The following is a 25,323-nucleotide window of genomic DNA, read 5'->3' as shown; positions in this document are numbered from 1 at the left end:
GCCCTGCTGGCCTGGCAGGTGCCAGCCTGTTCCGTGCCTGCGGAGGCCGGGTGGTCCAGAGCCGGCACTGGGCATAAGCAGCCTAACAATTGCTCAGGGCCCCGGGATGCTCAAGGGGGCCCCCATTCACCTTTTATTGTGTGTGTGTGGGGGGAGGGGACACAAAATATTCCTGCTTAGGGCCCCCAGTAGGCTAGCGCTGCCTCTGGGATGGGCCCTGGTGTTACAGGACTTTAGGGCCTGGGGTTCAGTTCCCCTCTGTGCTACTGATGCCCGGTGTGACTATGGGTGATTCCCTTAGCCTCAGTTTCCCAGCTGTAGAGTGGGGATAACAGCCCTGCCCTACCTCCTGGGGGGGCTATGAGCATAAACTCTATTAACAGTGTAAGGTGCTTGGCCCCTATGGGGCTGGGGCCAGATCAGAACCCAAGACGGCCAGGGAGCTGGAGGCGGCTGGTGCTGCGGTCACAGCCCTGGAGAGTGTTTGTGGCATAAGCAGCACCAGGTGCGATTCCCCAAGGGCACCAGCCCCACCCCTGGCCTTACCTGGATCAGCCTCCTCCCGCACAGGTCAGGAGGAGGCACCTTGTGGCTCGCAGCCCCGTTTGCCACAGCTCCTGGCCACTCTGGGACCTTCCCAGCGAGGACCAATGCAGGGCAGTGAAACCCGGAGCCTCCCACATGCTGTCTGATTGCTGCTCTGTCCCCGCTGCTGGGCTTGCACGGGGGATAAGGAGCCAGGCCCCCCGTGCATTACTGAGGCTTGTCGGTAACAAGAGCATGCGTGGCTGGAGCCAGAACGTGCTGCGCCCCCTTAGCATCGCCTGACTGAATCTGGCTCTTCTCCAGGCAACAGGGAGTCTGTGCTAGCGAGTGACCCGGGCGTTCGCCCTGGGGGAGCCTGCCCGTCCCTGGGCACCAAGTGTCTGTAAGCGCTCGGAGCAGGGGCAGTTGGTGTCAGCCTAGCTGGGGCGTGAGCCCTGCTGGTGACAGGCACATGGTGCCTGGGGTGGTTTGCGGAGAGTGGAGGGATCCCAGGTGCTGCTCTGCTGGCTGGATCTTTGGATGCTTTTATGACACCCCCCCCCTGTCTTCACCACGTGACTCCATTTCAGCATCTGTTCACTGAGGGGCTCGAAGGGAGAAGAGGGTCTTGGGCCAAAGGAACCCGCTCAGCTCCCTCTCCTCCTCTATCCCTTCCCTCAACTCTGAGCTCCCGCCCTCCCCGCCCCAGGGACTGACCTGCCCCACCACCATCTCCTGCGTGGGCACTGCTGCCTGTCACCCCCTGTGTGATATTCTCCCTTCACTGGGTGGCTGCGGTCTCAGCCTGTGCAGACAGCAGAGAGAAGCCAGCCTAGCAAGGGACGGATGGATGGACAGGATCCCACACCTGGCTCCCTGTTCCTTTCAGGATCCAGCTCAGTATTGTCTTCAGCCCCCATTCCCCAAACTACCTCCCGGACCCTGTCTTTACTCCTTTCCCTGCTCCCTCTGCCTGCCCAGCTGGTCTCGGTCCTTTCACCTCACCCCACCCTCCTGGTGCGAGACCCTTCTCCGCCACAGCTCCTATCACCTGCAAACACCTCTCCGCATCTGCTCTTCATGCATCAGCTCTAGGCCAATCCCAGCTGACAGCTGCTCTCATCCCCTCTCTCCTCTCAGCACTGGGAGGGTTTTCGGGGCATGTGGATCCCTGGGGAGGGTTTTCCCTGACCAAGCGAGGCCATAGCTGGGATTCAGCGACGGGACAGGATGCTACACCAGAAGGAAGCAGCCAGGTCTCCCAATCCATGTATCCGAGAGCTCCCAGCTAGTCCCAGTTCAGAGTAGGTGAAACAATAATAAAAACAGCGAGAAGGGAATTAATCAGGGCATGAGCCAAGGACATGCTGTGTGTCTTTGTCATGTCTTTGCACTTGGGCCCTGTCTCAAGCCCCTCCCAGGGACAGCTGCCTGATGGCAGCTGGTTACATTTGATACAAGGAATCCCCAGGGCTGGAGCCCCGCTGGCGGAGCTGGGCTGAGAGCTGAGCGTGTTTTGCACATAAACGGAGACCTCTGTATTAACAGCCCCCGCCCCACACACTGCCCCTGTGGCCAGGCCCTTGCTGCTGGGTTCTCTCCCCAGCTACACAGGGTCAGGCCTTGGCCCAGCGTTGGGGGTCTGCCAAGGTGTGACTGACAGGAGCTCACTTCCCTCTAGGTCTGTGTTGGAGACTCCACCCATCAGGTGTCTGTCTGGGGGAGGAGAGAGGCTTTCGCCTCCTTCCCCTTTGCTGTTTAAATTGGGTCTAGCTGAGTGTTTTACTTTCTGTAGGAGGAGAGATGAACAAGACTGTGACTTTCAGCTTGGAAAGGAGACGGCTAAGGGGAGATATGACTGAGGTCTATACAGTCATGACTGGTATGGAGAAAGTACATAAGGAAGTGTTGTTTACTACTTCTCATAACACAAGAACTAGGGGTCACTCTATGAAATTAACAGGCAGCAGGTTTAAAACAAACACAAGGAAGTATTTCTACACACAACACACAGTCAACCCGTGGAACACTTTGCCAGAGGATGTTGTGAAGGCCAAGACTATAGCTGGGTTCAGAAAGAACTAGATAAATTCATGGAGGATAGGTCCATCAATGGCGATTAGCCAGGCTGGGCAGGGATGGTGTCCCTAGCCTCTGTTTGCCAGGAGCTGGGAATGGGCAACAGGGGATGGATCACTTGATGATTCCCTGTTCTGTTCATTCCCTCCGGGGCACCTGACACTGGCCATTGTCAGAAGACAGGACGCTGGGCTAGATGGACCCTTGGTCTGACCCAGTCTGGCTGCGCTTATGTTCTGCTTGCTGTCCCGCAGCGTTCCTGGGAGCTGCTACACACCTGCTGCAGCCTACCCAGAGACAGCTGCTTCCCAGCAATGGGCGAGCTCGTTCCCCTGCCTATCTTGGGCTCCAGGATTCCTTATCCGTCTGGGGACTGTCAGTAACCATGGTCATTGGGTGCATCTGACGACGGTTCCCCTTCCAAAGGTGCGATCACATGGTCACAGCACAGCGGTGAGGATGCTGGAGGAGCACCATGCTCCGCGGTCTGTAATGCCCACGCAGGGACAGGATGCGCTGGGGAACGTTGCCAAGGATGGACTGGCACCTGGAGAGTCAGATCTCCGTCTCACCCAGGGCCTCGCTGGCCAGCGGCTTGCTCCGGGTGCCAGCGTGCGAAGGGAGGGCCGCGTGCTCGTGGTTCGGGCTGGCTGCGTTTGGCCTTCTCTGGGCGCTGGTAGAAATGATGGCACAGGGGCCGACCTTTTTCCCAAGGGCTCAGCGCCCCCAGCGGGGGCCCAGTTCAGGGGGGCGGGAGGCCGGTTCTCAGGGGAATGTGGCTGTGTCCCGCTGCCGAGCACTGGGCAAACCTGCCCCGTAGGTGCCTAAACGGGGGGCTCCCTGGAAAACGGCCTAGCGTGCAGGGCCACACTGGATCCGGCCCTGCCAGGGCTTTGACGCCCACTTGGCACCGGTGTGAGGCCGGCCGGCGGCACGGGGAATGGGCCACTCTGCACCAAGGGTAGGTTTAGGAGGTTTTTCTCCAGTCCAAAGGGGGATCAAAGTCTTGGTCCGCCGGGGGAGGGATGGCACCGCCCATATCACCCCTGCCAGCTCCCAGCCCTGCTCTTCCTTGTCGCTCCCAGGCTGGGCGGCAAACTCCGGGCCCGTCCTCGGAGGCGCTGGGGCTGTGCGCCAAGGCGCCCTGGGAAATGGAGTCCCGCTTCCTCGCCAAAGAGCCTCCTGGAGAGGCAACTTTGGGGGACCCCTGGACTACAACTCCCAGCAGGCCCTGCGGTCCCCCCCACCTGCTGTAGGAGCGGCTCGGTAACAGATCAAGGGGGGGGAGGCATGTGTAAGTTTCATTTGCTTCCTTGTTAAATGCAGCTTGGAGCCGCCGGCCGGTCCGCGGCAGGAGACAGAGTGAGTCCGACCCAGCCCCCTGCCCAGCCCCCCGCGAACCCCGCTGCGGCCCCCTGCCGAGCCCCCCCCGCTGCAGCCCCCTGCCCAGCCCCCGGCGAGCCCCGCTGCAGCCCCCTGCCCAGCCCCCCGCGAACCCCGCTGCGGCCCCCTGCCGAGCCCCCCGCTGCAGCCCCATGTAGAGCGCCCTGCAGAGCCCCCCCGCGAGCCCCGCTGCAGCCCCCTGCAGAGCCCCCCCGAGCCCCGCTGCGGGCAGGGCTGGGCTCCGGGCGCGCTGCGTCCGTGGAGACGCGAACCGCAGCGGTGGCGGCTGGGGGGTGGGAGGGACATTGAGCCCCCGGGGGGCTCCCCCAAGGCTCCCGGTTCTGCTCGCCGAGCCCGGCCAGCCCCCCGCGGTCTCCCCGGCTGCCCCGGTCCCGGGTCGGAGAAGCGGGGTCTGGGCTGCCCAGGGGACCCCTCGCTGGCCCTGCGATTGTCCGCCCGGGGGGTCCCGCGGCTCTCCGCGGGAGCGGGGTCCCGGCCGGCTCGGGGACGTTGCGCTCCCTGCAGGGACCGGCCGGCGCGGATTAGCCGGCGGGATTTAATGGGTTTCGCGCTTCGCTGGCGCCGGGACACGAGCTGTGCCGGGGATGCGGGTTTGCCCGGGCTCCGTCGGAGCAGCGCCGCGGCGTTCCCGGCTGGGCTCCCCAAAGGCGCCCAAGGGAGTTGGGCGCCCGGGTCCCATTGGCTTGAAACCTCCCGTTGGCTGGCCCAGCGCGGAGGAACAGCAGCCGGGGAGCCATCCTGCAACGTGCCCCAGAGTTGCGGGGGCTGAGATCTGCGGCCTTTTGGGGGCTGCTGATGGGGGGTCTTGGCTGGCCCCCGATTGACCGAGCAGAGCTGGAGTGCGTGGGGGGAAGGGCAGCCCCTGGGCCCTCCAGACAAGACGCTCAGCAGGAGAAGCGGTGGCCCAAGGGGCTGGTGCGATGCTCGGGGGTGCAGACGGGGGAGGAGTGAGCGGATGTGGCCGCTCTGTCCCCCACGGGTGAGGCCATCCCCGATCCTGCGCCCAGTGCTGGGGTTCCCAAGGGCCTGACAAGGTGGAGAAAGGAGCCACAAGGGTTCCAGGGCTGAAGGAAATGCGGGGCAGAGAGACCTGCACAGCCATACACACCCGGCCTGGTGTACGGTGTAAGTACCTTCCTGGGCAGAAAATACCAGATCCAAAGGGATTTGGAATCCAGCATAGGGCCCAGCAGCGGGAAAGTGAAGTCAGAGAAATTAGAAACAAGGCTCATGTTAGAGGGGCCACAGGTGGTCTGGCAAATACCCTGGGCCCCTCAGGCTCATGTTGTGAGCAGGGCGGATGAGGAACCACTGGAACAAGCTCTCCAGGGCACTGATGGGTTCCCCATCTCCTGGGGTCTGCAGACCCAGACTGGCGACTTTCTGGAAGAGGGGGGCTTTAGCCAGAAACAAGTCACTGGGCTCAGTGCAGGGGGAACTGGCTGAAGTTTGAAGGCCTGGGATGTGCAGGTCAGACTAGCTGATCTAATGGTCCCTCCTGGCCTTATATGCTGTGAATCTATGAAAACCCGACATGCCCCCACACTCGGCTGGGCTGAGATAACTTTGTCCCCTTGTCGATTGCATCTTGGTGTGCAAGGCTGTGATCAGTCCTCAGCGTGTCACGAGCCGTGTCCTACGTGCCTCCCTCATCCCAGGACAGTCAGACTCCTGAGCAGAGGACAAAGAGGAACCAGGAAGGCAGAAGTTGCCAATCAGCTATTCTGAGGCCACTAGAAGAGCGGGTGGCAAGGTCTGGGTTTCCCTGTTGAAAAATAGTTTTGTTGCAATGGTGCAACAAAAATGGTGCAAAAAAATTTTTTTTGGGGGGGGGATCAGAAATTAAACAAAATGAAAGTTTTCGCTTAGTCTCATTAATATTTTTGTTCTGTTTCTGTTCCTGATGTTCAGATATTTGCCCCCCCCCGTACTTTTTTTTACTGGGAAAAGGTGAAGAGTTGGTGAGGAAGGGGCTTTTCTCCTGCCCCTAGAATCTGAAATTGGAACCAAACCAAAAATCGCCCGGCGAGATGAAACTTTGTTTTGTTTCGATTTTGGGGGGGTTCAAACCCAGAGAATTTAGTTGAAGCATTTTTAATAAAAAAAATGGGTTTGAATGTTTTTGGCAGGAGACACTGTTGATTTGTGTGGCCCGCTCTCACGGTCAGGCAGGGAGCGGCGTATGGCCGGGGTGGGTCTGAGACTTGGTTTTGAAGCCCCGCGGCTTCCTGGTACCACAAGTGCCCATTCTCATCCTGCCTGGGCATTGAGATCCCTGAGGCTTTGCCTCAGCGTCTCCGCTCAAATTTGCAGTGACCCAGGGCGAAACCTGGACAGCTGAGCACTTGGCTTATCCATCCGTGCTCCAGACCACAGTGTACAGGGTGCGGGTTGGGTTATATCTACCCATGTGCCACTCTGCGCAGGCATCTGGCTTAGAGTGCCAGTGAAAGGTGAGTCACGGGGGGCGTGTGGGCCTGACCCCCAGCTCAGGCGGGTCAGAGGAGCAGGAGGGATGGGACATGATGTCCAGTGGGGGACTCGGGGAGTGTGGCGAGAAACCACTGCTGGGAAAAGCTTGGGGTCTGGGCTTCTCTGCCCGCGGGCACAGCCCTGCTGTGGCTAGTGAGCGTTAGCCGTTACTGTGGTGGTGGTGCCCAGGCACACAGCAGGGATGCAGACACCAGGCCTGCCCTGCCCACTGCGGGCTTGACTCATCCCTGCCCATGCAAATGCCCTGGCTCTGGCTGGTTTGGCTTCACCCACTTTACAGCCCCATAAGCCACTGCAGGAAGTACATTGCCAGGCGGGTTCCAAATATCCCCTTTGGCCTGGTGCCTCCCAGCTGTGCTGGGGGAAGATGGGAGGCGATGGCTGGGCCTGCCCTGAGTGACGTTCTGTACGTGGCCCAGCCATCACCTCGGCTTCTCCCCACGGGGCAGGTGGCGATGCCTGGAGTTGAGTGTGTAGCTTGCCCTGGGCCTGAGATTCCCCCGGTGAGCCGTGTGCGCTGGTGTCCATGCCAAGGCTCTGGTTGGGTGTCTAGTAATGGCCCGTTTCATAATGCCCTGGAAGGAGGAGCAATGGGGCTGCCTGGCTTCAAACAGCAGCCCCAGGCCCAGTGTCCCCCATGGGGCTCAAGTGGGAGCATCTCCGCTCCCACCCTCCTAGCTGAGCTGGGCCAGATGAGGCTCCCCAGGGACCCCTCCTGCCGGTGCTGCCCCTTCACCAGCTAGAGGGGTCCCTGGGGTGCCCTGTGAGCCTCTTCCTGGCATCTGGGGGGCTCTTCTGGCCCCTGCGTCCAGGAGCGGCACCAATCTGCAGCTGTCCTGGCCCCATCAGCCCTGCCCTGGGGAGCTGGTGCCTCTCCTTGGCGCGTGGAGCCGGCTGCAGCCTGCCAGGACCTGCCGCTTGCGGCCCCACCCAGGCTCCAGCCACCTGTACAGTCCCCAGGAGTGAGGCAGCGTCTGGCTTGGGGAACGGGCGAGCCGGGGCCTGCCATCTCCTCAGCACGCTCTGCTCCTGTCCGGGCTCCTCTCGGCAATGGCCACTGCTCCTGGCTACCTGTACCCACTGCCGCCCTTCCGTTCTGCTTCCCCCTCTCCCAGCGAGCCCAGCCTGTCCCCGGATCTCCTGCCCAGCCCCCTTCTGACACCATCAGATGTGGGCAGCTGCAAGCTGGCTGCCCCCAGCCCGCTCCCAGGGCGAGCCTCAGGCTCCAGCAGCAGCTGCGGGGAATAAATAGTCCAGCAGCCGCAGTCTGAAACAGCAGCCGGCGCCTTCCGAGGGGGCCCAAGCTGTCATGGCCCCTCCTAGCACGGCCATTCCCAGACCAGCAGGGGTGGCTGGGAGGAGCTGGGGTCAGACATGCCCCCAAGGCTCTGTCTGCCTGCTCCATCTTGCCTCCTGCTGGACACGTGCCATCGTTTGGGGCTCCTGGCTTGTGCCCCCCCGCCCCTGGTGGCCCATCTCTAGCCTGGTACGGCCTGGGACTCTCACACCGCTTTACAGGGAGCCTTGCAGCCCCCGCCGGTCGGGCAGCACCATCGCCTGATTTGACAGTCAGCAGGTAGAGGGAATGGGACTTGGCCAAGGTCAGACAGTGAGTCAGTGCTGGCTGGGAGTAGAACCCAGGAGTCCGGGCTCCCAGCCCCCCTACTCTAACCACCAGTCCCCACTCCCCTGCCAGACCCAGGGACAGAACCCTGGAGTCCTGACTCCCAGCCCCCCTGCTCTAACCATTAGACACCACTCCCCCCTCACACCCATGGATAGAACCCGGGAGTCCCCTGCCAGCTGCTGTAACCTCTGACCAAACAGGTATCCCAGTAAAGGGGACCCTCCCCGCAGGCCTCTGCACTCAGCCAGCGTTCACCCTCCTGCCCAGGCCGCTCTGTGGTGTGTTTGTTCTGGGCGTGGTTGGCTCTGAGCCGGGGAGTCACAGGGGCTGGCAAAGACAATGCCCATGTGAGGGCTGCTTGGCTCGGATCTCAGGGGTGCTAGGAAGTCATCTGGAGGAGAGAGAGGGCAGGGCTGGAAGTGAAAGTGGCACAGAGAGGACTGTACAAGAGACCCAGGTTCAATCCCCAAGGCCGGGCTATCGTGCCTGGGGCCAGCTGGGGCAGGGAGCACCCTGTGATCCTGCAGTACCCCCTGTGGTGGGTCTAGACATGCCCCATGCAGATCTCCGTGGCCCAGGCTGCTCTCTGGAGGGGAGGGATGGAAGCACCAGAGCTGCCCTGCTTGGCCCCAGACGCCCTGGGAGCCCCTATGGGTTGCACCCTCCGTGCCGAGGTAGCTGAGGGCTCGGGGCTCGATTGGAGCTGCTGTCAGTGCGTCAGAGCAGGGTCCCGTTCTCAGGCTGCGTTAATCTGTCTGCAGGAGCCAGGCCAAGGAGCTGTGAGCGTGCTGACTCACGAACCCGCTCCCCCTCCAGATCTGGCCGACCTGGGAGCCAGGACAGTGCCGCCAGCCGGACCCCGGAGCCGCCGGCCTCTGAACCGCACGGTCTGTCTCCACGGGAAACCAGGGTGGGAAGGCGGCTTCTGGGCTCACCCCTGGGAGAGAGAAAGGCGTGGGGGGAGGGCTGGTAGACGGATGGGTGATGCTCCGTCCCTGCAGCGTCTCCTTTCCCCTGGGGGCCTGAGCCCTGTGCCGCACTGGGATCCCCTGGGGCCTGGGCCAGAGCGTTAGCCCTGCCCTCCAAGTGGGCACTGTCTGAGCCTGCACCCAGCCCGTGCGCTTCAAGGGGGCATCATGCAGCGGCCCCCCTTGGCCCTGTGCCGGGGAAGCAGGAGGCTCCTGCCTAGCTCTGCAGCGGGCATGCGGTGCTTTGTGTGCAGCATCCCGCCAGCTCCTGGCCAACTTCCCCACCAGCCACTGGGCCCCGATGACACCACGGACTGGCTGGAGCAATGGGCCCCCACGGCAGTGGACCCAGCGAGGGCCAGGGGGAGTGGGCGCCCCGGAGGCAGCGAGGCCAAGAGGAGCCCACCATGGGAGGCAGTTTGCCCAGCTGCCAGGCCCAGGGCACTTCCTCCCGCCAAGGCAGTTGTCTCAGCGCCGTCATGATGGAGATGGACGTGCCCCAGAGACCGTCTAGTCCACCCAGGCCCTGGGCAGGGTCATACTCCTGTCCTGTCCCTCGCTGCCCCTCAGCATCGGGAAGTTCTTCCTCAGGAGCCCCGGGGACCCAGCTGGCTCAGGCCCTGACCCAGGGTAGCAACCACAGCCTGGAGCAGGCAGGAGCCGGGAGCCCCCACCCCAGCCAGCTTCCCAGTCCCGCTATTCTGGTGCCTTACCCGTCCCGCCAGCAGACCCCGGCGTAGCCTGGAAGTGTTACCGAGTGGGCTGGGGTCTGACGGGTTGGACAAAGATCTAAGTCAGGGTTTGATGGCAGCAAAAATCGCCGTCCCGAGAACCCCACCCCAGTGTCTCCTTCAGAATCCACTGCCAGGCCCTGGACCCGGAGCCAAGTTCAGGGTATCGGGCCGGCTTCTCAGGGGCCTGGGCAGCTGCTGCGGCCATTGCTGTGCTGAAATGGGGGGTGCTCAGCATTCTGGGGTTCAGGGGCCCCCTCTGCAGGTTCCTCAGGGGGCGTGCCCGGTCCCAGGGCGCTCGCAGGCCCACAGCAGTGCGTCCGAGAGCAGCCAGGTTGCCAACCCGCCAGGGATGTGCTAGGGTCCCTTGGAAGGGAAGATGAAGCCGTGAGGAGAGCTGACGTCAGGGCAGCTCTGCCGGGAAGAGCCGGCCCGGTTCCCATGGCTCAGTCACAAGGCGCAGGGGAAGTCGCGGGCCGTTTATTACGCGGCAGTCGTGGGCTTGGCAAACGCACCGGCAGCTGGGCCAGGCGGACGTGCTGCAGGAGGAAATGCTTTACATCCCCTGCCACCGCTGGCCGTTCGCTGCTCCTGCCAGCGAACCCCGGTGCTCAGGCGAGGACAGATCGCACAGGCTCGCCCTGGAGGAGTTAGCTCAGTGGTGTCAGCAGGTGCAGGGCCGGGGGGCCAGGGGGGAGGCTAGGAATAGCTCCCGCCCCTCCCCCACTAGCCCCAGCTGTCGGGGATCCCGAAGCAGCTCGACCCCGCAGGGCTCCCAGAGGGACGGGCGCGTCTCCTGGACAGGCCCAGGAATCGCCCCCCACCCCCACCCCCTTTGGCTGGGAGTTTCCCAGGGGGCTCCCCTGTCCCCACCCACTGACCCCGCTCCCAGCCTGGGAAGCCAAGGCACGAGAAGGGAAGCAGATTTTACAGTGGCACGCAGTGGAGTCCTGGAGAATGAAACCCAGGAGTCCGGGTCGCCAAGGTGCCCCCACCCCCACTAGCCCCTGCTCCCCTCCCAGAGCCCAGGAGTCCTGCCTTCCACCCTGCCTTGCTCTAACCACTAGGCTTCTGTGCAGGATTTCTGAATGGGGGCTGGGGAGGGGATGGCCCCACACTCTGAAATTGGCAGCCCCCCCTTAGCCATCCTGTGCTCCCCTCCCTCCTTGCCGGCTGTCCTTTTGTGCGAGGGGAGCTCCTCCGCTGACAGTCCCTGCTCAGGCCGTGTGGGCGCTGTGAAGGCAGCCGGTTCCGTGTGACTTGGCCCCGATTCCCTGGGCGGGGGGGACCCCAATCCTGACAGGTCCTGCGTGGCCTGCCCCTTGGTGGCCAGAAGTGGGTGAAGCTGCTGCAGAGCCTTGGGCAGGTCCCTGGCCCCGACGTGTGGAGCGGGTGTGGGGCAGCAGTGGGGCAGCAGTGGGGGCAGGCTCAGCCCGCTGCTCTGTGCCAGGGAGGCCTTGAGGGCGGGAGGCTGCGTGCTTTTACTGACCCTCCCGTGGTCCCTTTATGGCAGCAGATGGTGTGTTGGGGGAGCCGCCCTGCCTTGGCCCTGCGTGTCTCCCCGCGTGACCTGGCAGGTGCCCATCCTGAAGTGCCGGGAAAAGTACAGCCGGCTGGACTTTACTCCCGCTAGGGCGGGGCCCGGCTCTTCACAGCCATCCTTCCCCGGGATGCAGGGATAGAATCAGCGTTCCTTCAGGCAGTCGGGACTAGTGGGTAGAGCAAGAGGGAGCCTGGAGTCAGGGCTCCTGGGTTCTGTTCCCAGCTCTGGGAGAGGAGCAGCATCCAGCGGTAAGAACGGGGGTGGGGAAGTCAGGACTTCTGGGTTCTAGTCCCAGTTCTACCACTGACTGGCTGGTGGACTTTGAGAAGGGCATAGCCCCTCCCTGCCTCAGTTTCCCTGTGTGTAAATCAGGGCTCTCCTGGGAGAGGGATGCCTGAGGGCAGCACACGGGGCCTCACAGGGGATCTGGCCCCCTCGGGGCATTTCGCAGCCTGAGTGGGGAAGGCCAGACCGGGCTTGACCCGGACAAATGGAGCTGGTGAGAAACACACACCTGCAGCTGCAAATCCCAGGCTCCTTCCGGTCCCTGAAGAACCAACCCCCCTGCCTTGCCCACCAGAGTGAGACAAGTCCTAGCTCATGCAGCATCCTGGGAAAGGGGTTTGGAGCCTGGCAGCCCCACACCGCTGCCCCTTTGGTCCCAGAGCCCAGCTCAGCCCTGCAGGGCCCTTCCTGTGCCCAGGACGCTCCTGATGTGCAGCTGGGGCGGTGGGAGGAAATTGGGTCCCATTAACGCCTGCGAGGGGCTGGCTCTGCCAGCAGGTTCAGGTGCACCTAGGCTGTGGGGTAGCCCTGGGTGCTGTCTCAGGTCTAGCGCTTTGATGGGGAGGGAACCATTGTTCATCTGGGAAGTCCCTGTGTGCTGGGCTGGGAAACAGCAGGCAGCCCAGGCTGGGATCCCTGGGTTAGCAACAGCCTCCCGCTCCGTATGGACCTGGGTCCTTCAGCACCGCTGGAGCTAAAGGGGCAGCTCCTTTATCTGGGCAGCAGTAGTAGACTGTTACCCTCTATGCTGAACAGCCCATGAGGTGGATACAAGATGTGTTTTACAAACTCCTGCAGTAGGAGCTGGGCTCTGTCCTCCTTACTCCCGTTCGATGCTGGTGTCTCTCCAGATCTATGCTGCTGTAACAGGAGAATCAGGTTCTGTCTCTCAAGACTCTGGGCGGGGATTTATCAGGTTCTGATTAAATGAAGAGTGTGACGAAGTGGGAATGTTCTTAATGTTTCCTTTGAATAGTGTGGGGGTGCCTCAGTTTCCCCTATGCAGTTCTTAAATATCTAGTTGGTGGCGTAAGGGTGCATGATCATTGCAGAGCCCTAGAGGGCAGGTGTGTGCAGGGGTCTGGACACAGAGAGTGGCCAACACCCTGTTTCCTGGCAACTGATGGCCTGGGCCCTTCAAGGGTTGGAGAACAAAGGAATCAGGTGACCTCCTGGCCCGGGACAGGGACAAAGCCCAGAGGAGGGGGGGCTGGAGGGGGTTTCAGTTTGGGGCTGGCTGGGACATGGAGTGAAGTGCAGACGTGGTTGTCTGGCTCACCGCCCCCCAAAATGGACCCGGCTCAGGAGTCCTGTTCTCTGCACCTACAAGCTCTGTGTTAGACCATGTCCCTGTCGTCTAATAAACCTTCTGTTTTACTGGCTGGCTGAGAGTCCCGTCTGACTGCGGAGTTGGGGGCAGGACCCTCTGGCTTCCCCAGGACCCCACCTGGGCGGACTCACTGTGGGAAGCGCACGGAGGGGCAGAGGATGCTGAATGCTCCGAGGTCAGACCCAGGAAGGTGGAAGCCGGGTGAGCTGTGTGTCCTGCAGACAGGCTGCTCCCAGAAAGGAGACTTCTCCAGAGTCCTGCCTGGCTTCATGGGGAGCAGTTCCAGAGCATCGCCCGGGGACTCCGTGACACCTGGTGGTAGGGGTGGGATGTACTGCACCCCATGGATGGCGCTTTCTCAGTAAGTGACTGGGGAGCAGTAAAACGAAGGGGGACTGACGAGGAGCAGGCATGCTGAAGGCTCAGAGAGGAGCGGTTTCGGGGGGCGGTTAACCCCTGGGAGTGTGTGACCAGCAAGAAGGACTGTGCAGTAACAGGGTTCCCCTGGGGATTGCAGTGAGCGGTCCCAGGGGCGGAGGAGTCTGCAGCTCGACCCTGGCAAAGAGGTGGTGACCTCGAGAAGGGCTGGCACACTAGGGGTTCTCCCTGGAAACCGTGGGGAGCTGAGAACACACGGGCCTGTGAGTCCACAACAACTTGGGAAGAGCGGAGTGACGGCCTGTCACCATCTCCTTAAGAAGCACATTGTAACCCTGTGCAGAAAGAGAGGGTTACACATTGGGAAGTTCACCAAAGCACAGTTAACCGTGCAGCTGGAGGAGGATGACCGCTCTAAGGAACAGATTCCTGACCCCAAATGGGGCTATAGCAGGATCTGGGAGCAGCTGGAATAGTAGCCAGGCATCCCCAAGACTCCTGTCCCCGACCAGACGAGGGTCTTCACAATCGGGTTCCCCATCTGGGGATCGGAGACGGACGGGATTGGAGCTGAGTCCGAGAGAGCAAGAGGACTGTGAGAGACAGCGAGAGCCGGAGAAAGAGCTGCAGAAGCAGCAGCAGCATGAACTGGCGGTGGGGGAGCGGAGAGGCCTAGGGGACCTCCCCGGGGTGAGTGGGGATAGATCCCGGGGGGCCAGTTCTACAGGGAACTTTGAGACTAAATTGCTGCCCCTAGTTAAGGAGGGGGGGGTGGATGCCCACCTCACTGCCTTTGAGCAGGCTGGAGATTTGAACCAGGGGGACCTGCGGAAAAGCCCCGGTGTCTAGCTCCGTTGCTGGGTCCCAAGGCCACAGACTCCGTCAGCCAGATGGGTGGGGAGGTGGACAGGCTCCCACTCCTGGTCCCAACCTATATGTCTGTGTGGAGTTTCCTGGGGCCAGGCCCTTGGACCCCCAGTGGGAGCGGAAGGTGACGGTCAATGGGGAGACATTCCTGGGGTGGCGAGATCCTGGGACGGAGAGAACTGTTGTCAGACCCTGGGTGGTGCAGCCTCAGATGCTGAGGGGCTGGGTGAGGGTCCCAGGGACGAACCCCCTCGCCCTGCCTATGGCCCAGATCCCTGTGCAGACCCAGGAGGGGTCAGGCTGGCTGGTCGTTGGGGTTCTCCAGGATACCAGCTGCAAAACCCTGTTGTGGGGTGACTGTGTCTCTTTGGGACAGGATCCAGGCCCTGCTCCGGTAACTGCCAAGGGTTTGAATTTGAATCCAGGGAACCAATCGGCGGAGAGGGAAATGGTCAGTGAAAATGCAGATGACCTGGCTGGCAGCAGGGAGGAGCTGCTGGGCTCAGGCTACCTGCCTGCCTGTAACCAGACCCCTGGGGCTCCCCGCCCCCTTGCAAACCGGAGAGGGGGCTCACGCTGGCTCTGATGCAGTGAGGAAAGCAGGGAGCTCGCTGCCTACCCCCACTGGGACAGCAAGGGCAGCGCTGAGCACAGTGGGAGTTGAGACCCAAGCTGAGTGGGGGGGAGACACAGGCAGGGCAGGGGATCTGTGGGGAGTGGCAAGGTGCTGGGTAAGGAAAGTCTGGATGAACCTAGGCAGCCTTGTGAGCTGATGGCTGTGTCTAGTCAGCAGTGTGGGAAGGCGAGGAGAGTGGAAGATGAGTGTCCCTGGACCTTACCTGTTAGCTGGGTGGAGAACTGTGACAGGGAAGGAAATGTGCCCATGTCTGTCAGGGGTATTGACTTGCCTATGGAGGGAACTACCCTGATCTCCAAGCAGTTGTCTGTGACCAGCCTTGTGTGCTGGGACAAGGGGAAAGAGATCCCAAGCTGTGTGTCTGGGAAAGGAGAAAGTGTGTCTGGCTCCTCTTGGTCTGTGAAGCAGACAGAAGGGGCCTTTCAGGCTGTGATGGTTGAGGGTCGTGCAGTTGTCCCAGAGCTGGTTCTGGATTCAGCTAAAGCCCAGGAAGGGAAGGGTCCTAAGTTTGGGTCTGCTCGGGAGAATGGCCCTGTAACTAGGTTGCATCCCGTTTGTGTCTATGTAAAATCCCAGAGACCAGACAATTCTGGTGCTTGTATTTTGCCTGTTGCTAGTGTGTTGTTGGAAAGGGTGGAGCAACTCTGTCTAATCAGGGTGAGATCCTAGCCAGGGCACAAGGAGAGCATGAAGGTGATGTGATTGTGTTACCTACTGAGGGTGTGGAAACCTGTAGCAAGGAGGAAAAGATTCCTGAACTTGTGTGTGGCAAAGGGCAGGAGAATGCTTCTGACCTTTTATCTAGGAAGTCTGTGAGTTTGCCTGAAAGGGGATTGTGTAGGAATCCACTGGATGGGCCAGAGGTAATTCTGGATGTAAGGGAGACCCAGAAAGAGTCTGTTGTTGCTCAGGAAAGTGTTCCTCTAGAGCAAGCCCTAGGTAAAGAGGGTAAGAGCAGAATTTCTGTGAGGGGTGAATTGTTGCATAGAAAAGCCCTAGGGAAAGGAATCCTCATGGAGTCTTTGCAAGCAGTTTACTGCAACTGAAGGGTGTGAAAGTGATTTAATCAAGAAAGTTTCAGTTCCTTACAGCCAGGAATTTTCTGTGGTGAATGGATCCGCTGACTTTCCTGTTGAAAGATCCAGTGTGGATAGCTTTGAGAAGGTCTCAGATGAAGTGAAAGCTGTTAAGAAAGTTAAACAGTCCTATGACCAAGTGGCTGTGTTTGGCCAGCTTGTTGGGGAGAAGACCCAATCCCAGTTTGACCCCCTGGGGTTTTGGGGTGGCCAAAGGGCACGGACTGCATAAACCTTCCCACATGCGGCCTGCGAGTGCTATCGACCACCCCCGACCTAAGGGAGGGCGTGAAACTGGAAGGGCCTGGTGTAACTCCTACCAAGGAACGGGAGAGATGCTGGGGCATCCATGGGAACGTTGGTGGCTTCGAACTTCCCCAGGTCACCGGCTAAAGTGATCCCGCTCAGTTCGATCTCGAAGGGGGGAGAGATGTGACGAAGTGGGACTGTTCTTAATGGTTCCTCTGAATAGTGTGGGGGTGCCTCAGTTTCCCCTATGCAGTTCTTAAGTCTCTAGGGGGTGGGGTAAGGGTGTATGATCATTGCAGAGCCCTAGAGGGCAGGTGTGTGCAGGGGTCTGGACACAGAGAATGGTGGACACCCTGTTTCCTGGCAACTGCTGGCCTGGCCCTTCCCCCCTGCAAGGTGAGAGCTAAAGGGCTGGAGAACAAAGGAATCAGGTGACCACCTGGCCCGGGAAAGGAACAAAGCCCAGGGGAGGAGGGGCTGGAGAGAGTTTCAGTTGGGGGCTGGCTGGAGACATGGAGTGAAGGGCAGACGGGGTTGTCTGGCTCACTGCCCCCCAAAATGGACCCAGCTGAGGGGTCCCGTTCTCTGCACCTACAAGCTCTGTGTTAGACCATGTTCCTGTCGTCTAATAAACCTCTGTTTTACTGTCTGGCTGAGAGTCCCGTCTGACTGCGGAGTTGGGGGGCAGGACCCTCTGGCTTCCCCAGGACCCTGCCTGGGTGGACTCGCTGGGGAAAGCGCACGGAGGGGCAGAGGAGGCTGAATGCTCCGAGGTCAGACCCAGGAAGGTGGAAGCCGGGTGAGCTGTGTGTCCTGCAGACAGGCTGCTCCCCGAGAGGAGACTGCCCCAGAGTCCTGCCTGGCTTCATGGGGAGCAGTTCCAGAGCATCGTCCGGGGACGCCGTGACAAAGAGACTTTAATGCAAATTGAAATTTGCCCCCCATCCCCCTGACTGCTCCCCTCCCAACACCCCTCTTGAATGGGGTTTGTGTTTGGAGTCAGATATTCTCAGCTCCAGCAACCCAGCCCCAGCTGGCTCCAGGCAGCAGGATCCCAATGACCCCCCCCCCCCCGCCCCTTCCCAGAGTTAAATAATAACCCAGGGCAGCAGGCAAAGCACGTCCTGCCTGAGCCCTGGGCCCTGCGTTCCTGGCTCCGTTGCTAGGATCTGGGCTGAGGTAGTTTAACGATTTGAATAACCATGAGGGTTAATTTAACCCCTTCGGGGCCTCCTAGGCAGCTGTGTGGCTGCACATGGCCTCCCTAGATCCTGTCAAGCGAGGAGACGGGCTTCCAGATGAGACCTTAGGTGTGGTGTGAGTCCAGGACCTGTTATCCTGGCTCTGCCACAAGTCCTGGCCCCAGGTCATACCTCAGTTTCCCTGTCTGTATCCCGGGGATAATGAGACGGGTCCATCCCTGGGGGGATGAGTTTGTCGACGGAAAGTGCTGTATAAGCAATAAAAGATCCCGCAGCATCTTGGAGCTGACTTGGCTTCTGCCCCAGCAGCCTTGGCCTAAGTGGCCCCTCCCCGTGCAGTGTTTCTCTGCCTGACTGCTCCACCCCACCCCAGAGGTGGCTGCTTTTCGGTGCTACTGTGTGTATGGAGGTGCAGGAGCTGCGGAGCATCATTGAAAGTGGGGGGTACGGATTTGCCCCCTGAACCTCCTCTTCCCCTCTCAGCCCCCCTCCCGCACCAGCAACCTGACCGTCCCCCAGCCCAGGAGCCCCTACACCCACTCCCCCAAGTGTGAGTGGCAGTGTGACCTGGCACACGGGGTCACAGTGCTGCTCAGGTTTGACCAGGCCAGAAAGTGGTGGGTGAGGATCATGGCCCGGGTGGCCCCCCTGGCTCCGCAGCCCATGTGGGGTGGCAGAGCACTTGGGAGACATCCACCCTCTGGATGTGATGGGGTGAAAAAACACCAAAGGTTATTGTGATGAACAAGAATGGGAACACTCGCACGAGGATGGGAAATGAGAGGTTTCTGCAGAGCTGTGACCCCATATGGGGGGAGAGCGCAGGGCTGGGAGAGCAGGGGCTGTGGGTCGGGAGTGAGGAGCACTGGGGGGGCTGTGGGTCAGGAGTGAGGGGCACTGGGGGGGCTGCGGGTTGGGAGTGAGGGGCACTGGGGGGGCTGCGGGTTGGGAGTGAGGGGCACTGGCAGAGCCAGGAGGGAGCTGTCACGGAGTCCCCGGGCGATGCTCTGGAACTGCTCCCCATAAAGCCAGGCAGGACTCTGGGGAAGTCTCCTTCCTGTGAGCAGCCTGTCTGCAGGACACACAGCTCACCCGGCTTCCCCCTTCCTTGGTCTGACCTCGGAGCATTCAGCCTCCTCTGCCCCTCCGTGCATTTCCCACAGCCAGTCGGCCCAGGCGGGGTCCTGGGGAAGCCAGAGGGTCCTGCCCCCCCAACTCCGCAGTCAGACCTGACTCTCAGCCAGCCAGTAAAACAGAAGGTTTATGAGATGACAGGAACATGGTCTAACTCAGAGCTTGTAAGTGCAGAGAACAGGATCCCTCAGGTGGGTCCATTCTGGGGGGCAGTGAGCCAGACAACCCCGTCTGCCCTTCACTCCGTGTCCCAGCCAGCCCCAAACTGAAACTCTCTCCAGACCCTTCTGCTCTGGGCTTTGTCCCTTTCCCGGGCCAGGAGGTCACCGGATTCCTTTGTTCTCCAACCCTTTAGCTCTCACCTTGCAGGGGGGAAGGGCCTAGGCCATCAGTTGCCAGGAGACAGAGTGTAGGGGTGCCTCAGTTTCCCCTATGCAGTTCTTAAGTCTCTAGGTGGTGGGATAACGGGGTGTAATTGTTGCAAAGCAAAGGGTCAGTGTACATAAATGGCCGACACTCTGTCTTCTGGCAACTAATGGCCTGGGCAGGGGGCTGCGGTTCGGGAGTGAGGGGCACCTGCAGGGCTGGGGGGAGCCCAGGGCTGGGGTAGCAGGGGGCTGCGGGTCGGGAGTGAGGGGCACTGGCGGAGCCGGGGGGAGCCCAGGGCTGGGGTAGCAGAGGGCTGCGGGTCGGGAGTGAGGGGCACCGGCGGAGCTGGGGGGAGCCCAGGGCTGGGGTAGCAGAGGGCTGCGGGTCGGGAGTGAGGGGCACCGGCGGAGCTGGGGGGAGCCCAGGGCTGGGGTAGCAGAGGGCTGCGGGTCGGGAGTGAGGGGCACCGGCAGGGCTGGGGGGCCCAGGGCTGGGCTAGCAGGGGCTGTGGGTCGGGAGTGAGGGGCACCGGCAGAGCCGAGGGGAGCCCAGGGCTGGGGTAGCAGAGGGCTGTGGGTCGGGAGTGAGGGGCACCGGCAGGGCCAGGGGGCCCAGGGCTGGGCTAGCAGGGGGCTGCGGGCTGGGGGTTACCAAGGCGACACGCAGGCTGCACCCTGGTATCTAACCCGGCTCCTCGCTCCGGCTCTTCAAACCACCTGCTCTGCCCCCCTCGCTGAGCCTGCAGCCCCTGGCGCCCTCTGGTGGCCAATCCATCTCCTCACTGCCATTCTACCAGTGCCATGGGGGGCATGGCCCCCCAGCGCCATCTCCCCTCACCTCCAGATGAAACCGTCTCTGATCCCCCCAGGCTGATGACGAGGCTGCCCGGGCCGCCCTGTAAGGCCCCCGCCAGCCCCACCCTCAGCCTCTGCCAGATCCCAGTGGGAACCTTGGCCCGGTGCCCAGGCGGGAAAGGTGGCCGTGCCCAGAGGCAGCTCCCAGGGTGTGCAGGAGCCCTGGGCCCTGGCTCTGGAGGGGGGCGTCACTCCTGGGGCATGCCCGGCTCGTGGGTTTCCAGCTGCCTGGCCCAATGCTGCCCGTCTGGGGATGCCAGGGCTGTGGGAGCAACACAGAGACACGTGTGTCCCAAGCTGGTGGCCAGGACGTGGGTTCCACTCCCTGCCCCCCATGGCTCGCCCTAATGCCCAGCGCTTTCTCCCTAGGTGTGGGACGGAGACGGGACCTTGGGACTGGCCCAGTCCCTGTCGCTGCTTCCTGAAGCAGGGGGTGGTGCCACGCTCCCCACATGGCAGCTGGGTGCCCCCCATAAGGCCGGTCAAACTGGACGCCTCGGGCCCACGTGAGACACCCTCAGGCCAAAGCCCACCCGCCCGCCACTCCCACCTCAGCTGGGACTCACCAGCAGCCACCCTGCACCATGCCGGCCAGGGGCCGAAGGGATCGGCTGTGGGCAGATACCACGATGCCACCACCATCACCGGTGGGTACAGCTGGGACCTGGGGTAACCATCCAGGGGTTGGCCTATCGGGGGGCTGAGCGGGGGTGGGTCCAAGGGCTGCAGAGTTCACAGTGGGGACCCCACCCTCCAGGGCACTGAGGGGCCTTCTGCCTGTGGGGGACCCTGTCCGGCGTGCCTCACGGGAAGGACCCGAGCGCCACTGGCCACCCCTGCTGCCATCCCAGGCCCAGCAGCCTGTCAGGGAGATGGGCACCCAGGGGCAGGTGACCCCAGAGCATGCCCTGGGCCTGGCCAGGCTGCTGTCCTGCCTCTCCCCCCCACACTTCCCCTTGGAGATTTTCTTCGCTGCCCGGGCTGTGGCCAGCAGGTGGCGGCAGGACCTTTCCCAGAGCGGCAGGGCTGTGACTCGGGAACGTGGGGTCCGGGGAGTCTGGGGCTCAGTCCTGACACGCTCCGCGCCCGGCCTCCAGGGGCCGCTCGTCCTGTGCGCCCACAGCCAAAGAAAGGCAGAAGCCAGATGGACTCAGGGCAGTCGGGCAATTGAGGGGGCACCGGCTCCCATCTGCCTCAGGACGGGGGACTGCCTGGCTCTGGGGGGACCCAGGACCTGTCCCCTGTAGGGGTCGCAGGCTCCCATCTGCCCCAGGACGGGGGACTGCCTGGCTCTGGGGGGCGGGGATGGGGACCCAGGACCTGTCCCCTCTAGGGGTTGCGGGCTCTGATCTCGCCCTGGGCGGGAACTGGAAGTCGTTGTCCTCAGCTGGTCAGAGGCCCCATGTGAACTGAGCCAGCGGGCTGAGAAGAAACACAATGAATCCCCGAATGACAGCGACACTGACGCGGTGGGAACCAGCCCTCGGGGGGGACCCGAGCAAAGAGACAGGAGGTGGAAGGGTCTTGTGGTCCCCGAACACGGACTGTTGCTCTCCGAGCGGGTGCCTGCGCCCTGGGGCCTGACCGGGGCCTCTGGCTGCTGCCGGAATATAAATGGTTAATCACAGTGACCTGGGCCCCTCTGGGTCAACAACTCCCTCTGGGACTTGGGGAAGTCACCTCAACTCTCTGTGCGGCCCCTGCTAGCCCAGCCCTGCCGGTGCCCCTCACTCCCGACCCGCAGCCCCTGCTAGCCCAGCCCCGGGTACCCCCCGCAGCTCCGCCGGTGCCCCTCACTCCCGACCCGCAGCCCCTGCTAGCCCAGCCCTGGGCCCCCCAGCCCTGCCGGTGCCCCTCACTCCCGACCCGCAGCCCCTGCTAGCCCAGCCCCGGGTACCCCCCGCAGCTCCGCCGGTGCCCCTCACTCCCGACCTGCAGCCCCTGCTAGCCCAGCCCTGGGCCCCCCAGCCCTGCCGGTGCCCCTCACTCCCGACCCGCAGCCCCTGCTAGCCCAGCCCCGGGTACCCCCCGCAGCTCCGCCGGTGCCCCTCACTCCCGACCTGCAGCCCCTGCTAGCCCAGCCCTGGGCCCCCCAGCCCTGCCGGTGCCCCTCACTCCCGACCCGCAGCCCCTGCTAGCCCAGCCCCGGGTACCCCCCGCAGCTCCGCCGGTGCCCCTCACTCCCGACCCGCAGCCCCGCCGGTGCCCCTCACTCCCGACCCGCAGCCCCTGCTAGCCCAGCCCCGGGTACCCCCCGCAGCTCCGCAGGTGCCCCTCACTCCCGACCCGCAGCCCCTGCTAGCCCAGCCCTGGGCTCCCCCCAAGCTTTGAGAACCCCCCACCCCACAGATCTGCCTGTGCTTCCCACTCCCACAGCTGCCTGCTATCCCAGTCCTGGGCTCCCTGCGCCCCACAGCCCTGCCAGTGCCTCTGAATTCACCCCATGGCTGTCCCTCCTTCTAGCCCAGTCCTCCCACCCAGCTCCCCTCCCCGCCTCACTGAGCCCCGTTCCTCTCCCCCCAGACCTGTGTAGCTGTGGCAACGTCCCCGAGGTGGAGATCATCAGCCTGCTGGGGGAGCAGCTGCCCCATTACACCCTGCGGGCTGACACCCTCTTCGGGTACGAACACGACGACTGGCTGCGCACGCCCCTGCTGGCCCCCGAGGCGCCCACCCCCCTGACGCCCCAGCAGATTGAGGAGACCCTGAAGTACTTCCGTGAGTGTCGTGGGGCGCCCCTGGGGGCCAGCGAGGGGACGTGGGGGGAGCTGGGTACTGGGGTCCCATTGGGGGTGCAGGGGGAAGGGGCTAGGGGCCCTGAGCCAGGGCAAGGAGCAGGGCTGGGGGGGGCTAGCTGGTGCCCCTTCCTGGGCCAGCCCCCCGCAGGGCTATGGGGCAGCTCCCCCCCCCCCCCCCTGTGTCCAGGAGACAAGAGCAGAGCGGGAGTTAATTGCAGCTAATTAGGTTGCATGGGTGCAGTGCGGGGATTTCCAGGCTGCAGCCTCCGTCCTCTCTCAGGGACCCCTGCGCTGCCGGATGGGATCAGGGGGCTAGTGAGGGGGGTTTACAGTGAGGGGCTCCTCGGGAGGGGACAGCAAGGACGGTTTGGAGGAGCCTCTGGGGTGCACCCCCAGCTCCCTCTGCCCCCCGTTAGGCAGGGGCTGGTGGCCTTTCCCTCTAGGATCAGGCCTCCCCATGGGACCCAGGCCATTACCAGCTGGTGTCAAATGTGTCTTGCCCCTCATGGGGCGCCTGGCTGCTGTGCGGGCCCCACACCCTGCACCCACTCCAGTGACATTCTGGGCACAGGTTCAGGGGCCTGGTTCCCCACCCAGTGTCGCTGCCCCATGGGCTGAGCCAGTGGGAGCTGGACCAAGCCGCTAGGTGTGTGCTGTCCCACCCCCGCTGCCCGCAGGGGGACCCCCAGCTCTGCCGCCTTCAGGGGGGTCCTCCAGCTCCGCAGCTCTCTGGGGGACCCCCAGCTCCACTTCCTGCAGGGGGACCCCCCAGCTCTGCCGCCTTCAGGGGGGTCCTCCAGCTCCGCAGTCTCTGGGGGACCCCCAGCTCCACTTCCTGCAGGGGGACCCCCCAGCTCTGCCGCCTTCAGGGGGGTCCTCCAGCTCTGCAGCTCTCTGGGGGACCCCCAGCTCCACTTCCTGCAGGGGGACCCCCCAGCTCTGCTGCCTTCGAGGGGACCCCCAGCTGCTGGAGTCCTGGAGCAGCCCACGCATAGAGGAGCTGGAACCCGGGGACCAGGACGCACGTTCACAGAGCCCCCATTCTGGGGGCGGGGGGGAGACTTGTGCCCTTTGACCCCTTGGGACTGGTGAAGCTGGGGGGGCCAGGAAGGGAAGCACCATGGGGCCAGGTGGCTCCCCCTCTCTGGGGGCTTTGGGGTCAGAGGTTCGGTGTGGGGCACAGACAGGATTAGTTCTGATTCGTTTGTGATTATTGTCCATGTGTTGTGAGAGCAAGAGGGGAGGGGGCAGATTAGAGCCGGGGGGGGGGTCCTGACAGGGAGGGAGTTATGGGGGCAGGGCAGGGACTGTAGATGGGAGAGGGGAGGAGGTCTAGGTGTGGGGTGGGGAGGGCGTATAAATGGGCCACTGAGAATTTAGCCAAATTTGCCCAGTCCCACTGGGCCAGCTCCGGGAAGGGACCTTGGGCAGATGGCAGCAGTCCCTCCCCTCTGGGACACCCCAGACCAAGGGGCATGGCTGCCCGCGTGTCTCCGACTCCCCCACCCCGGTCAGTCCATGTGTGCTGGGCGGGGCGTGCTGGCTCCTCTCCTTGATCCCGCGTCCTGGCCCATTAAGCTGCCATCGGAAGGAGACCCATGTAATCTGATTGTGGGACCTAAACCGGGGAGCAAATCCCCAGGTGGGGGATTAGGCAGAGGCCGCGTCTCCTGCTCTGCTGCAAGGAGCCTCAGCCCAGCTGCCCCTGGCCATGAACACAAACCCGCTGGGCATTTGGCTGTGGATCCGCCCTGGGGGGCTCCCTGCACCCTGGTGGGGGGAAGGGGTCTGGCTGTTTGGTCTGTGCCCAGCAGGGAGGCTCACTCCTGGAAAAGGGCTTCACAGACACTCACTGAACCTAGCAAGTCCCGTGATGGTCTGATGGTTGGAGCAAAGGAGCTGTGAGCCAGGATGCCTGGGTTCTATTTCTGGCTGGGGGAGGGGAGCTGGGGCTAGGGGTTGCAGGGGTGGGCTAGAAGTCCTAGGTTCCCTTGGTGGCCAAGTCACTTTGCTAGGTTGCCTTGTGCCTCGGTTTCTCTTGGGTTCAGAGCATTAATTCTTGAAGTGGCGGGACTCTGCCAAAGAACAGCTGGGGGCGAAGGGCAGGAATCAATCCAGCATCGTCGCTGGGTGGGTTCCTAGGGCCCGTTTCCCTGAACTGAGAGTCAGGATGAGGGAATGCTGGCAGGGTGGAAGGGTCTGTGTGTCCGGCTCTGGGCTGGGCGCTGACCCATTGTTCATTGTCCCATGGGGATTTGCTTGCGTCTGCCAGTCAGATCTGCCCCATGGGACCCTCCCGTTGTGCTTGCGTCCCCCTGCCCGTGAAGGTTCCCACGTGCACCGGCAAATGCTCGTCCATTATTAAAGCACCAGCATAAATTATTCAAGTCTTCCCCTGCATGGGCCTCCTTGCTACCTTCACCCAACCGTGTTTATGGCAGAGCTGGGAAGGGAGCCAGACCGGTCGCAGCTGCCAGCCAGCCCGGGGACGTAGGGCACCGTGGGCACGGACAGAGAGCAGCCTGGGTCCCTGCATATGGGACTCTCCATGCCGGCTGGAGAAGCCCCTACGGGGCTCACAACTCCCCAGCCATGAGCATTGTGGCGAGCAGACCCCAGATCCCGCCCCAGGAGACAGCACCTCCCTCAGCACCAAGGGGCGTCTCAGAAGGAAGGAAATTCCCACCCAGAAAACTTGGCTCTGCCTGAGCTGGGGCTGGGAGCCGAGGGCTCGTTTGTAGCATCGCTGCTCTGGGACCGGCGCTCGTGAGACGGGCCCGGATTCAAACCCATGCTGCTGAGAGGAACCTGAGTGGTGGGAAATCTGGGACTTG

General features: G+C 62.6%; 1 long non-coding RNA gene across 2 annotated transcripts; it reads left to right on the top strand.

The window, feature by feature from the left end:
* Window positions 1-3,883: 3,883 nt before the first annotated feature.
* On the top strand, window positions 3,884-20,206 carry LOC140903853 (uncharacterized). Of its 2 annotated transcripts, none has more exons than XR_012156349.2 (3): window positions 3,884-3,966; window positions 8,890-9,015; window positions 20,121-20,206. It is a non-coding gene; the product is annotated as an uncharacterized LOC140903853 (long non-coding RNA). The 2 variants fall into 2 exon arrangements; XR_012156350.2 differs by having other exon boundaries at window positions 8,890-14,053.
* The last annotated feature ends 5,117 nt before the right edge of the window (window positions 20,207-25,323 follow it).

The sequence above is a fragment of the Lepidochelys kempii genome, chromosome 27 (genome assembly GCF_965140285.1).
Source record: "Lepidochelys kempii isolate rLepKem1 chromosome 27, rLepKem1.hap1, whole genome shotgun sequence".
NCBI classification, from domain to species: domain Eukaryota; kingdom Metazoa; phylum Chordata; order Testudines; family Cheloniidae; genus Lepidochelys; species Lepidochelys kempii.
Note: the sequence above shows the minus strand (reverse complement) of the source record. Positions and strands in the feature narration are given on the sequence as shown.